Genomic DNA, 12239 nt, shown 5'->3' on the forward strand with positions numbered 1-12239 from the left:
ACGGAAATTTTCATTAAAATCTATCATTATCTGAGCATAAACCCAGTGTATCCATCCACTGTAATTGATCCAACTGCAATGGTTTTACTGGTGAAGCAATGTTGTAGAAGATGTAGAAGGTGTTTCCATGTTCACTACGGAGCCTCTGAACGTCCAAATGGGTCATATCTGATGACTATGAAAAGATGACAAACTACATTTTACACCAATTACTCACATGGATTGATAGAATTAATAGATGAACAAATATTAAATAGTTTAGATCAGTAGATGCTTTTGGTCGCCAGTGGCCATTTGGGTTTGATGGGTTAATAAGGCACTCAAAGTGGAGAGAAACAGGAAATGGAAGGAAATACAGAAGAGACATGCAGCAAATGACCACAGGTCGTGATCAAACCCAGTGAGCCCCCAGCCAATGCAGTACAGCCACAAGGGTCCCCCAAACTCACTGACTTTTTCAATTCTCCAAAGCATTATTCAAAGGTTTTACTTGGGTTTGTTGAAACCCATGTAGATGTTGTTTAGCCTATGTAGCTGACACAAAATATTCCACTCTAGTACATTAGTTTTAACCATACAATGAACTGTATTCCATGTTGTATATGTGGAATTGACTGTGGTATGATTGTACAGTTGTTGATGAGTTGACAAGTGTGCGAAATCACCATTTACTGCTCATTACTTTCTGAAATCTCTGTTTATCATACAGTGAATGGTGGATGAGCGAATAAGGCAGTGACCTCATTTTCAGTTCTCGGAACTATGCATGTTGGAAGTCTCCTAAAGGCAACTAAAGGGAATAGAGACATCATAAAAGCTACATTATTGAGCAAAAGATTTCATAATTACCTTTCTGGGCATTGTAATTAACCCTTTCAAGCATAGTGGTCACTACAGTGGACAGTTATTCTACAGCTGTTCTGTACTATATTCATGGATTTTGTTGTTTTAGTTCCATATCAGCCAACACAGTGGACACTTATGCATCATCCCATACACTGCAATTCATACCATTACTGTTACTTTGCTGTTCTTGATAAACCTGATCTGCACCAACATGTTGGAGAGTAAATCAAGTGCTTGTTCTTGTTATTAGACTGTAATTAAACGGTTTTTTTTTTTTTTTTTTTTTTTAAACAAATGGTTTCTTTTTTGCATATTATCTCCATGAAGTGAATAATGACCAGTATTAGTGTATGTTAAAATGTGAGAAAACATCAGATTAGCTGCATTAAAAATGTTTTGATTTCATAGTTTTCACACAGTATATCAGTAAATACGTTTCTTTGCTTCAAAAATTAAATGCATGGTGTCCAGCTGAATGGATATTTTTGCAACTCCATGAAAAATAGGTTCATAAAAAATGTCAATCGCATTGTTTTTTTAAATGCCTAGAGGAATAAAAACACTCAGAAAAAAAATAATTAATTAAGGCTCTCATAATTCATGCATGAAAGGGTTAAAGTAGTCTGAGATAAAACAAGGATTTCCTAACTTCAATGGTCTGTGTCTGTAAAAATATCTACAAAATATCTACCCTATAATACTGAAGGGAAGGGGTCAAACATGATTGTGATACCAATTGCAGGTCCAGTCAGACGTGACTCAACAAAAGTGTGTTCTCTTTTCCACAAAGCTGTGAAATAGCATTGGGTTGTGGATATGTATATTCAGTCTTCTGATTTGGACAGAGAGGATAGAGCTGTACAGTATATGGAAGGTGTGCATTTTTGAGTTTTTGAGTTTTCCATCCCTCTTTTTTGACTCCTGCAGCTTTAAAATTTTCAGGCACAACTGTGGTTTGCTAGATTATACAAGTCATAATGTCTGCTGTGGAAAAGAGGAAGGGGATCTACACTATTGCTCAAGTTGAAGTAAAATATTTTTTTTCCTCTTCTCATGAAATGATTGTAACAATGTAGTTTATTCTTAATAGATAAAGAGTAAACTTTAAGACGAACTGGGTATATAACCACGTCACCTGATCAAAGGTGATAACTGATGTCTATAAATAGAAGTAAAAAAGAGGAATGTCTGAAAACAAAAGTATTCCAGTTTTATGAGCGACATTAACTGCTTGCATATGTTTATGTGAACAGTGATATTTGATGACAGTACAGTACAATATATTATAGATATCCCACCTTACTCCCAAATATCGTCATAAAACTCCTGTGATGAGATAAATTAGTGACTTTTTCCCACAATAAATCTGTTTCATTTTGATAAATATAGCATATTAATATATGAAATAGGTCATTGAATAGTTCATTTAGCACTGTTTTTTTGTTAAATGACTGGTAAAGTGTAAAGAATATTGAACCGATTTCTGTGTGAAAACATCATATGAGGGGACTCTTATGCATCTGAAGTCACTGATGCAGTGAAGTATCAGTACCAGTTTTCAGAATACTATTGATACTTTCATGTTCCATTCAGAATAATTGCCCTGCCCCCCAAAAGGGGAGGCAAAGGTATTGTTTTTGGTTCAGTTTGTTTCTTTGTTCCTTTGTTTGTTAACACTCTAGCAGCAAAACTGTTGGTTGAATTCATACTAAATTAGGTTTATAGATTGCCAGTGACCCAGAAGAGATGTAATTACATTTTGGGAAAAGTAGGTCAAAGTTCACATTTTTTATGAATTCTTACAGTCTTTTTTTTCTCCATTTACTTATAATGTGCGAAATTTGTCTATGCTGTCTATGTCTATGCTGACATCAGCACACACATAAACATAATGACATCAGGTGGATCACTGCCAAATAAACTACAATACAGTTAGCAACAATGGGAATGCCACAAGCGTCACAATCCGGTTAGAAGCGAGGGGTAAAACAAACCATCTCTGCCATAAGCCATAATGCCAAAGAGTTGCTGTGTGCCCTTTTGCCACCGCAAAATAAACCAAAAAATCACCAATTAAAGTTTTATATTTTACCAAATAATAAAACGGAACCACAAAGGAGGACAAAATGGCTTCAAGCTATCAGAAGAGAGGATGAGTTTGGTAGATTATGGGACCCAACAACAAAACTGCAGTCAGCACTTCATTTCAGTTCAGTTTAATGTAATGTGAACCATTTCCAAACAATCCTAGGCTGTGTCAGGGGTATCAGGAATATTAGATAATTGTTTAAACGCTAGTGACTTTGTACTACATTTGTAATTTGTGTAGATTTCCTCAGAACACATACAAAAGTACATGTCAGTACCTAAGTAGAAGTACAGATACTTGTGTACAAAAGTCTGGTAAAGCTGTGACGTCGTTGCCCACTATCTATACGTGTGAGGGGCAGTTTGTTGTGCCTGGCACCATTTGTTTTTTTAAGTTTTCCATTACCATTTGAACTTTTGAACCAGCAGGTAAATGCAAATCCTCTGCAGAATATGTAGATACTGATTATCGTTACATGACCTCCATCATGATGGACTGATTTTATATTTCTTTTACTACTTCCCTTTAAACCCAGTTATGTTCAAATAATAACAGTTCAGTTGCACCTCAGAGTTTGGCAGTAGCTGCTCATGGGGTGGTATGTAGACATGGCTTGGCTTGGCTTGGCTGGGATACCCCTGCACCCCCTGGGGAGTCCTGAGGGATCAGATAAGAGCGGTTTCCCAGATCAGGGTCAGATTGACAGTTGAGTGCCTGAGGAAGAGTGATGGGCTTGGGATTGAGATTGGGAGGAGGGTCATTTATACCATAGGGCCCCTTAGGGACGTTTAGAACCCGCCAAATATGTTGGCTGTAATGACACTGATTACTTAACTGGAGAGAGGTCACTTTGGTGACAAATCAATTAAAAAATCAACATGGGTTATTATATTTCTAGTCTAGTTTTATCTGTCGTAACTCTGTGGGACTGAGCTGCTGTTTCACTTTTTCTAATTAGTTTGATTGTACCTGATGATTGTGAATGAAAAAAAGAGATATTAGTAGCCGATGAGGCTGGAGCCTGACAAGAAAACTGATGTAATTAAAGCCTCTTGGGAGCCTTCATCTGTCCCTGTTCATCATACAACAAGATCGTTTAATAATGGGAGCTGTTCTTGTTGATGATTCCCACATACCTGTCAAGCGTAGATGCCCCGACACATTATAGGAGGGGTTAAAGGGGAGGTTTGAGGATATTACCTAGAGAACCTAGAGTCTCTTGGTGGAAGTGAAAGAGGGATTTCTCTTTACGAGCCTGTTATGGTGGGAACAGAATTGATAAATTCAGGGTTTAGATAGTTATCTCTGATTCTTGGTTTACAAGTTGTGGCTTTAGGGATAACTGGTTGAGTTTTATTATATTATTTTCAAGGGTTAAAAATACTTTGTTTTTGATAGTAAATAAAGCCAGAAGTCATTTTAACCAGCTTGCAGAACTCATTGTGCATCTTATCTGAGAGGTGATTGTATTCCATGTTATATATAAAGGGAAAAAAGATGTGAAAGTGTTCACTGGAAAAAGAGGGGCGATGCGCTCTCAAGGCCATCGAGGACTCCTCCAGGGCTTCTGACTTAACCAGAGAAATAATATTGGTGCAGACACAGACTGCATTATTGTGCTTAGCCTGCAGACAACCTTTCACATATTTTCCCCTTTGGTTGATGGAGCTTTGAGACTCCATGTCTCTGGTAGGCACAGACACACACACACACGCACACGCACACACTGGATTATAAACACATACTCATGCCCCTTATAACCGTGAAGTGACCTATTAACCCAGCACACAGCGCCATTTACATTCAGTCACACACACTCACGTATGATTACACACCCATATGCACTACTACTACTGCACTATTTACATCGAGAGAGTTATGGATATGCACGTATACCCACATTCTGTTTCCGTCTGCCACACACACACACAAGTCTGAACCCACACAGTGTTAGCCCGACAGACTAACTGGCTCTCGGGCTAATTGAGTAGAGTGTGTGGCCCCGTGTGGCCCTGGTCTGACCCCTCTGTAGCCAGGGACACCACTGAGCCTCTGCTTTGATACATTCGATACGGTTTAAGTAAGGAATGAGGACCTAAGCCTGTTTACATGTGAACTGGATTAGTGTTGGGGTGACAGTGCAGTAACGAGTGAGAGAGAGTGAGAGTTGGGGAAAGCAGAAGTATTGGAGCACGTGAGGAGGGGAATAACTTGTCTTTACCGTAACTTCAACAGGTGCTTGTGCTAGCTTTCTTTGTTTTGGTTGCATTTTCATCTTTTCATTTCTCCTATTTGTAACATCAAAACAGCATACACCGATCACATCATTCTTTTATGCAAATCTGTGGTTATGTTTAATTTTAGCATGTTGGACATTTGTACTTGTATTGTTCTAACTATAAGAAATGTGTATTGTTGACCCTCTTGGTCAGTGACTTAGTGTGTGTTGTAAGTATCATGCCATTATGCATCAGTAAAATGAGTCCCTGTACATTATTGTAATGGAGTGACTGAAAACAGGAGAAATTTGATATCTGTCTCTGTGTGTTTTGTTCTTTTTCTCTCTCTCTCTGGTCATCGCTAAGACCCCCCCATGCATCATTCTCTCCCTTTTCCTGAAGTAATGATTTGATGTTGCTAATGGCTTCCTAAATTTTGTAGAAAGGGCAGAACCAGCGCAGTCTAGAGTTTCAGACTTTGGAGGTCTGCCAGACCGGAGGGAACGTGAGGCAATGGGAGGGGGGCTTTCACTGGAGCCAAGGCCAGGTCGTTTCTGTAGGTAAGGAGATCAAGGAATCAGCATGTGGATCAAACTGGGTGTTATCCTCATAATGGCTTCCTTTCAAGATATAATATTCCTTTTCGACATCCATATGTCACTAAAAGAGAATCCCCCTAAATAAATCAAAATGCTTGAAGCCTGAACCGTTTATTTTTTTTTCTTTCTCAGAAATATTAATAGTGATAGAGTACTCAAGGACAAACCATGTACATCGTTTGAAACACTCTGATTCATAACCAGTGGTAAATTAACTTGTCACATAAAAAAACAAGCAAACAAATCCTAGATTTGGCAAGTCAAGTAAGTGACTAACATTTTGCCTCAAGGTGTGTCTGGCCACAGCTGAGGCTAGCACACACGGACACACAGCCTCGATGCTGCCAGTAGAATGGATTCTATTGTTGGTTTGCTCTACTGCTCATTCAAGTGAGCCCACATGAAAGAAGTCAATGGAAGGGAGAATGACGAATGAATGTGTTGATGCTTGTAGTTTACATGCTTGTATGTCTGCTGGTGAGTGTGTGTGCGTGCGTATGTCTGTGCGCACAGCAGTGTGTTTGTGTGTGTGTTTGCTTGTTTGTCACATGATGTCCTGTGGCAATCCCTAACTAACCGTACAGGCGCCAGTAGAAGGTGGGGGGGTGGGGGTAAGAGACGGGCATGAGAAGACGCAGAGGAGGAAAGAGGAGCTATGGAGCCGTGGAGGGGGGCACTCTGGCTGACTACTGTCACATGATGGGCATATAATGAAGCCAAACTCCATTCAAACTGTTGAATAACTGAGCAAATGACTCATGACCTGACTTAGCATTGTGTAAACATGGGTCTTCAGTTCAGTCCTCTGGAATATCACAGGACAGATTTTGGACTTGCTGATATTCTCACTATCCTTTGATATTGTGTGTATGCGTCTCTGTAACTTGGATCTGCTGCCAGCATTCAGTATAGAGCTTGCAAATATAATGGAGGTATTAAAATACTTTACTGAGGCAGAGCATTTCATCACTATCAAATTAAAGACGTAACATTATGCCAAGGTGGTGTTTCTTAGCAAATTGCCTAGCTGCCTTGACAAGACTCCAGAGTCAGTGGACAAAGAATAGACACAGCAATGGACCAAAAAAAAAAAAAAAAACAGCCAAAAGAAACTGAGTGTCTGTGTGGGGTTCTTTATCACAGAGCCTTAGTGATGCTGTCATATCTAATGCTCTCACTCCATTAATCACACAGCCGCCTGCCTGCATGAGTGACTAAGGTTGTATGTTGGATGGCACCACAGTGTGTGTGAGACTTTATGTGGCCGAGGTGGTAGTGTTTACCCAGTGCATAAGCAGTGGTTGGCCGCAGGCCTGGTACGCCTGGCCATGATAGGCCACTGTGAAATGTGTCTGACAGAGGCAGCCCATTGCCCTCTTGACTGTAATTTTGAGTGTGTGTGTAGATGGTTGTGTGTGTGCATGTGGTTGTACACATTAAGTCTAAATTTATTTCATTTTTATCAACTCTGAACTTTATTAACTGCATACTGTAGATCTCTACATATAGATATACACATTTGCCTTCACTTGTTTTAATTGAACAAGACTACAAAGATCTTTTAACACTGAAAGGAACAGTGGGCATGTAGCTAATGGCTGCAGAGGAGAGTGGGAGGGAGAAGGAGAGAATGGTAATAGGGTGGGAAAGGGGAAATGAATCAATGGAAGGCCCTGCGATCCAGGCTTATTCAGCAGGCCTCTCTCCCCTCGTCTGTCGTCTATTTTTTTTTCCCTTTTCGTTCTTGAGCTCTTGATCACTTCTCTTTCCCCTCTCCACCGCATTCCGCACAGTTTTGTCATCCTGCCAAGGAAACGAATCAGAGAGCCCTCTCTCAGTCGCCACACTTTTCCTTTGTCTCACTCTGCCTCTCTCTGCTTCAGTCCGCTCATAGTTCGGTCTGCGCCCGACTGCCTCAGCACACTTCACTTTGACCTCTGCAGCCTATGATGTCACACCAGGAGCAAGGGCTATCGGGAAGTGACCCTGCATCACACTAGCTCATGTCCAGTGAGCGTTTCTGCCTCCTAAAAGGTTGTTGTAAAACCTTTCATTCTTCCTTTTCAGGAGAGTGCTTCCCTTGTTTGGAAAAAGTGTCTCCTGTTTCAAGAAGTCTGTCCTGCCCTTTTAAAGAGTTTCAAAGTGGCTTCCTGATTCCTTATTTTTCTTTCACGCTAATTTGATGCGGCTGTACGTGCCAGTTATCATGCTACCATGCTTGTTATTTGCACCAATAATTGAGTGAAGCCATTTACATCACTAACTATTAATTAATTTTTGTGTTGTTTTCTTTTTTCCCAGATCATCTCCAGTGAACCATGTCAGTGGTGAAATGTTTTAATCAGACGGGTAAATGGAATAATTCTATCAGTCAATGTAGTCTTGTCTTATTTTTACATGGCTGATTAACCATGTTACCAGTTGTTTAACTGGCAGGGGTGGATTAGCTGGATTAGATGTGTATTTGCCTCTGTGTGTGTATGCCAATTAACAATGGCTTTGGAGGCTAAAAGTCAATCAGAGGCATACATGTAACACAGAGAGAGAGAGAGACAGAGAGAGACTCGATTTAACCGGAGAAAGAGAAGTGTGATTATAGCTTCCACGTGACCTGTTGCCCCTCTTACAACTTGACCCACCTCGTGGAGAAGGAAAAGGCAGACTGGTTAGAGATGATTATTGTTTAAAGCTATTCTTATTTGCGCATCAACTTCTGCACTTGTATGCATGATTATAACGGTATCAAGGCTGCATAATAAATGTAACCAGTGTGTCAGCAGCTACATTATTGCAAAAAGCTGTGTTGTAAAACTCCAGTATGTATATGATGATACTGTATTTTGGATTCAGGGAAGCAGAGAAAGGTAATGCGTAAAACATGCAAAACAGTAGTTGCTACATTTTTTTCTTTTACGTTTTGTTTCTGTTATGTGTTAGTTTGAGTTTGCATGTTTCAGCTGGGAACAAAAATGCATGTTTTGAAAAGATCAGTAGTCTACATGTTAAGACTCTAAGACTCAAATCACAATATTATCCACAATAATTAATATATGCCTTTTGTTCCAAATTGTGCAGCCCTCACCAGTGTGCATGTTATTGTGTATATGCTTGTAAATATGCACAAAAATGATTTTTATTTTATTACAATACACTATTCTGATTCTCTTTTTCCAATTCATATGTTATACCATGTTTTTTATGATGTTATCCAATGCATTGATGGTGGAATTAATTAACATGGCCCCCATTTTTTCCCCCAGCCACTCATTGAAAAGGTAATGTTTCAATATTCCTGCCACCAAATTAGACACATATGTGTATTTTCTTTTGAGCAAACATTGCAAATTGTTAAGAAAAATAGTGAAATAACGATAGTGTTTGACACTTATTCCATCGTCTGTGTATTCTTTGTAGCCTTCACTGCTCTGAGCAGCTCTGTGGTAAACGTGTCACTCTGCTGTCTTTTTCCCAGCTCTTATCAGAACAGATAGCCCTCAGATAGGCACTCATACCCGCACAGTCAGAGGCTCAGCTAGCCACAGCAGCTGATCAAGCTGATGCAAGGATGCTATGACGAAGGGGACAGGGCCTTATCATGTGTTGTCATGGTGATGGTCATGATGGAATGATGACAATCTTCTCTTGGTTGCATGTTTTCTTACAGAATGGCACGATAGCTAAAGCGAACACCTGTGCAGGCATGTAAGCACAGTCAATGCTCAGGTGTGTTAAGTAAGCACATTGCAACTGCAATACTGTGCATCCATAATTGTGGTAGATGTGCCGGGCTTGAGCATCCTCTCAACTATGGAGTCGGCAGAGACGAGCAAATGATCATGGTCATGCAAAAACCGCAGGGAAGAGAGTTTATTTTGCTAGCCCTTTTTTTCTTTTTTTTTGACTCATCGTGTTCTCACCGCGGTGTCTTTTCTTTCCGACAAATATGACAGATGCATATCAAACTGTGCAGTCTGCTCAGGGGAGATAAGGACCAGTTAGGTGCTGGGGTTGCAACATCCCACTGAGCCAATGAGTGAGCACAACGCCCTTTCATACCGATCCTCAACAGATAATACTGCAGTGCATGTGTGAATGTGCATGTGTGATGCCACTGATAATTTCTGTCTGCACTGAATTCTGGCATCTTCTATGCAATGGTTACAGGCCTGGGCACATTTCCTAGTTTACGGTTTTAACAAAAGTGAAATATGTAGAGACAGTTGAAGAGCCACTTGTCTTTATCAGTGAAAGTAAAGTTATTGATGAAGTGCATGCATGGACTGATCAGAGATATCAATTAGATAGCATCAATTAGGTAAACTTGTAGAAGCTCTAAAACATGAGTAAAACAAACAAATATGAAACACTGTGGTCAGCACTGGAATTCTTTCTAATATCTAGATCAAAGACCTCTGCATAAAGCTCTTCACATTCACTATTTGCTGTTTTGCCCCCTAGAACAAGCACTTTGATCTTTTTCATCTTTCCTCAAATACCCCTGTGGTCCTTTAATGGTTTAATCATATTACACTTTTAGGAGATGAAGCACACTGTGTTTCATTGATGATACAGTGTCCCTTCATTATAAAGCTGTCCTGTGTGTCTGTCCACATATCTGTTTTAACCTGACAAATATTAGATAAACAAAACTGGAGACGCAACAACAGGATGTGTCTTTTGATTCCAAGAAGGATCCATCTTATGATGCCATATTTTGATATTTTACAACTATGTAAACCTCCAGATGCTGCTACAGCAGCAGATGAACTCACCCCCATTTGACATCATCTTGCAGCAGCAATATTTCCTAAAATTCAGATCAAAGCTCTTATGCAATTTTATCAACTTATATATCATTCATGAATATAATACTTAAATAATGCCTTTAATACGTATCCAGCTCTATATAATGACCAAACATGACCTTTGACCTGAACTCATTTGAATATCATGTTGGAAAATACAGCAAAATCATTAGGTTTGACTTTTAAAATCTAAAATAACATTCTTGCCCACCTTGTAGATTCTATTGCTTGAAATATGTTAAACACACAATATTTATGTATAAGGTATATCAAGCTTTAGAATCTACCAGGGGGGCAGATGTTCGATTTTAAGGCAAACTAAGGAGTTTTAAAAATTATACATTACATGTAGAAGTGAATGTAACATCCCAACTGATCACCTAAACATGTCTTATTTACAAATGTTTGTTGTTATTGTGATCATAAGTATTTGTTGCTTTAATGGAACTCCTTTCCAGTTGAGTAAATCATGTCACTAGTAATACAAAGGAGTTCCAGACTTAGTATTACAGACATTATCATGCTAAAAGGGATCCATTTTGGAGATGCTTGATATTGCTGTTTTGCTTCAGTAACTGAGTCATGCGTCACTGAACATGGTCCAAAATGATTTTCAAGACATAATTATGCGTTTTACTGCGCCAGACACACTTATTTTTAAAATAAATCCAAAGTGGGCAAAACAGATAAGATACCAGAACATGTCCTTTAAAAGCAGCGATAAACACTGAACAGTCATTGAGGAATGCCCTCACCATGGAGCATTTCTGCATGAGTTAAAAGTAGAGCAGGACTGAAATGAGGCCAGGCAGGTTGAAAGTTTCAGCAGCTACTATTTTTGTTGTGTACTTTCACCTACAGTGACTTTTATGCAAGCAAGAAATCTAGATGTACTTAAATATAACAAAACATTAACTAAGCAATAAATGTAGGACTGTATCAGACCCTAAATTTGGTTGTTCAATTTGAAGACAACATTTTTTTGCTGGCAATCAGACAATCCACTGGCATGAGTTTCAGTGATAGATTTGGTCCTGTAAAATGCAACAGAGTCATTGAAACATATACATTTGTAACCCTGTCACCAATGGTTCTATATTTAACAACTGTCATGCTGAGTTACTTATGCAATGGCTCCACTTTCATCCTCTGGTTATTGTCCTTTAGCAGCAAAGTACACCTTCATATTCCTGAGGGTAACATGAAGCAGTCTTGGTGGTATTACAGAATAGTCCAGCTTCACTCATCAGTTTACCACCCTGGTGTTCGCGTGAATTGTCTTTACAAAGGAACCATCTAAGAGGAAAAGTATTTATGATTCATCCGCATTTATAGCAGTCATCTATGCACATTTGTAAGTTTCTATCTGTTGTATCCTGTTACTGTAACGTACACTGAATGATAGAAAATACTGAATGCTCTACCTCAAAAAATCTCAGTCAACTGAGAGATCTCCCTCAGATGGTTCGAAACATCAGCTCTCAGGTGGTAGCCCTAGCAGCTATGCTTTGTTGTGGAGAAGAGTTGGTTTATGAGAATGAAGCAGGTGAATTCAGGACAGCTACAGAGCTGCTCTGTCACTTAATCCACCACACAAGAAACCAACGTTAGTCTACAATAGAGCAGCTGAACAGCTTGTGAGTCTGAGCAGGGCACGGCAGGTCTCTGTGGGCTTCTACTG

This window comes from Sphaeramia orbicularis, chromosome 5 (assembly GCF_902148855.1).
Source record: "Sphaeramia orbicularis chromosome 5, fSphaOr1.1, whole genome shotgun sequence".
Lineage (NCBI taxonomy): Eukaryota > Metazoa > Chordata > Actinopteri > Kurtiformes > Apogonidae > Sphaeramia > Sphaeramia orbicularis.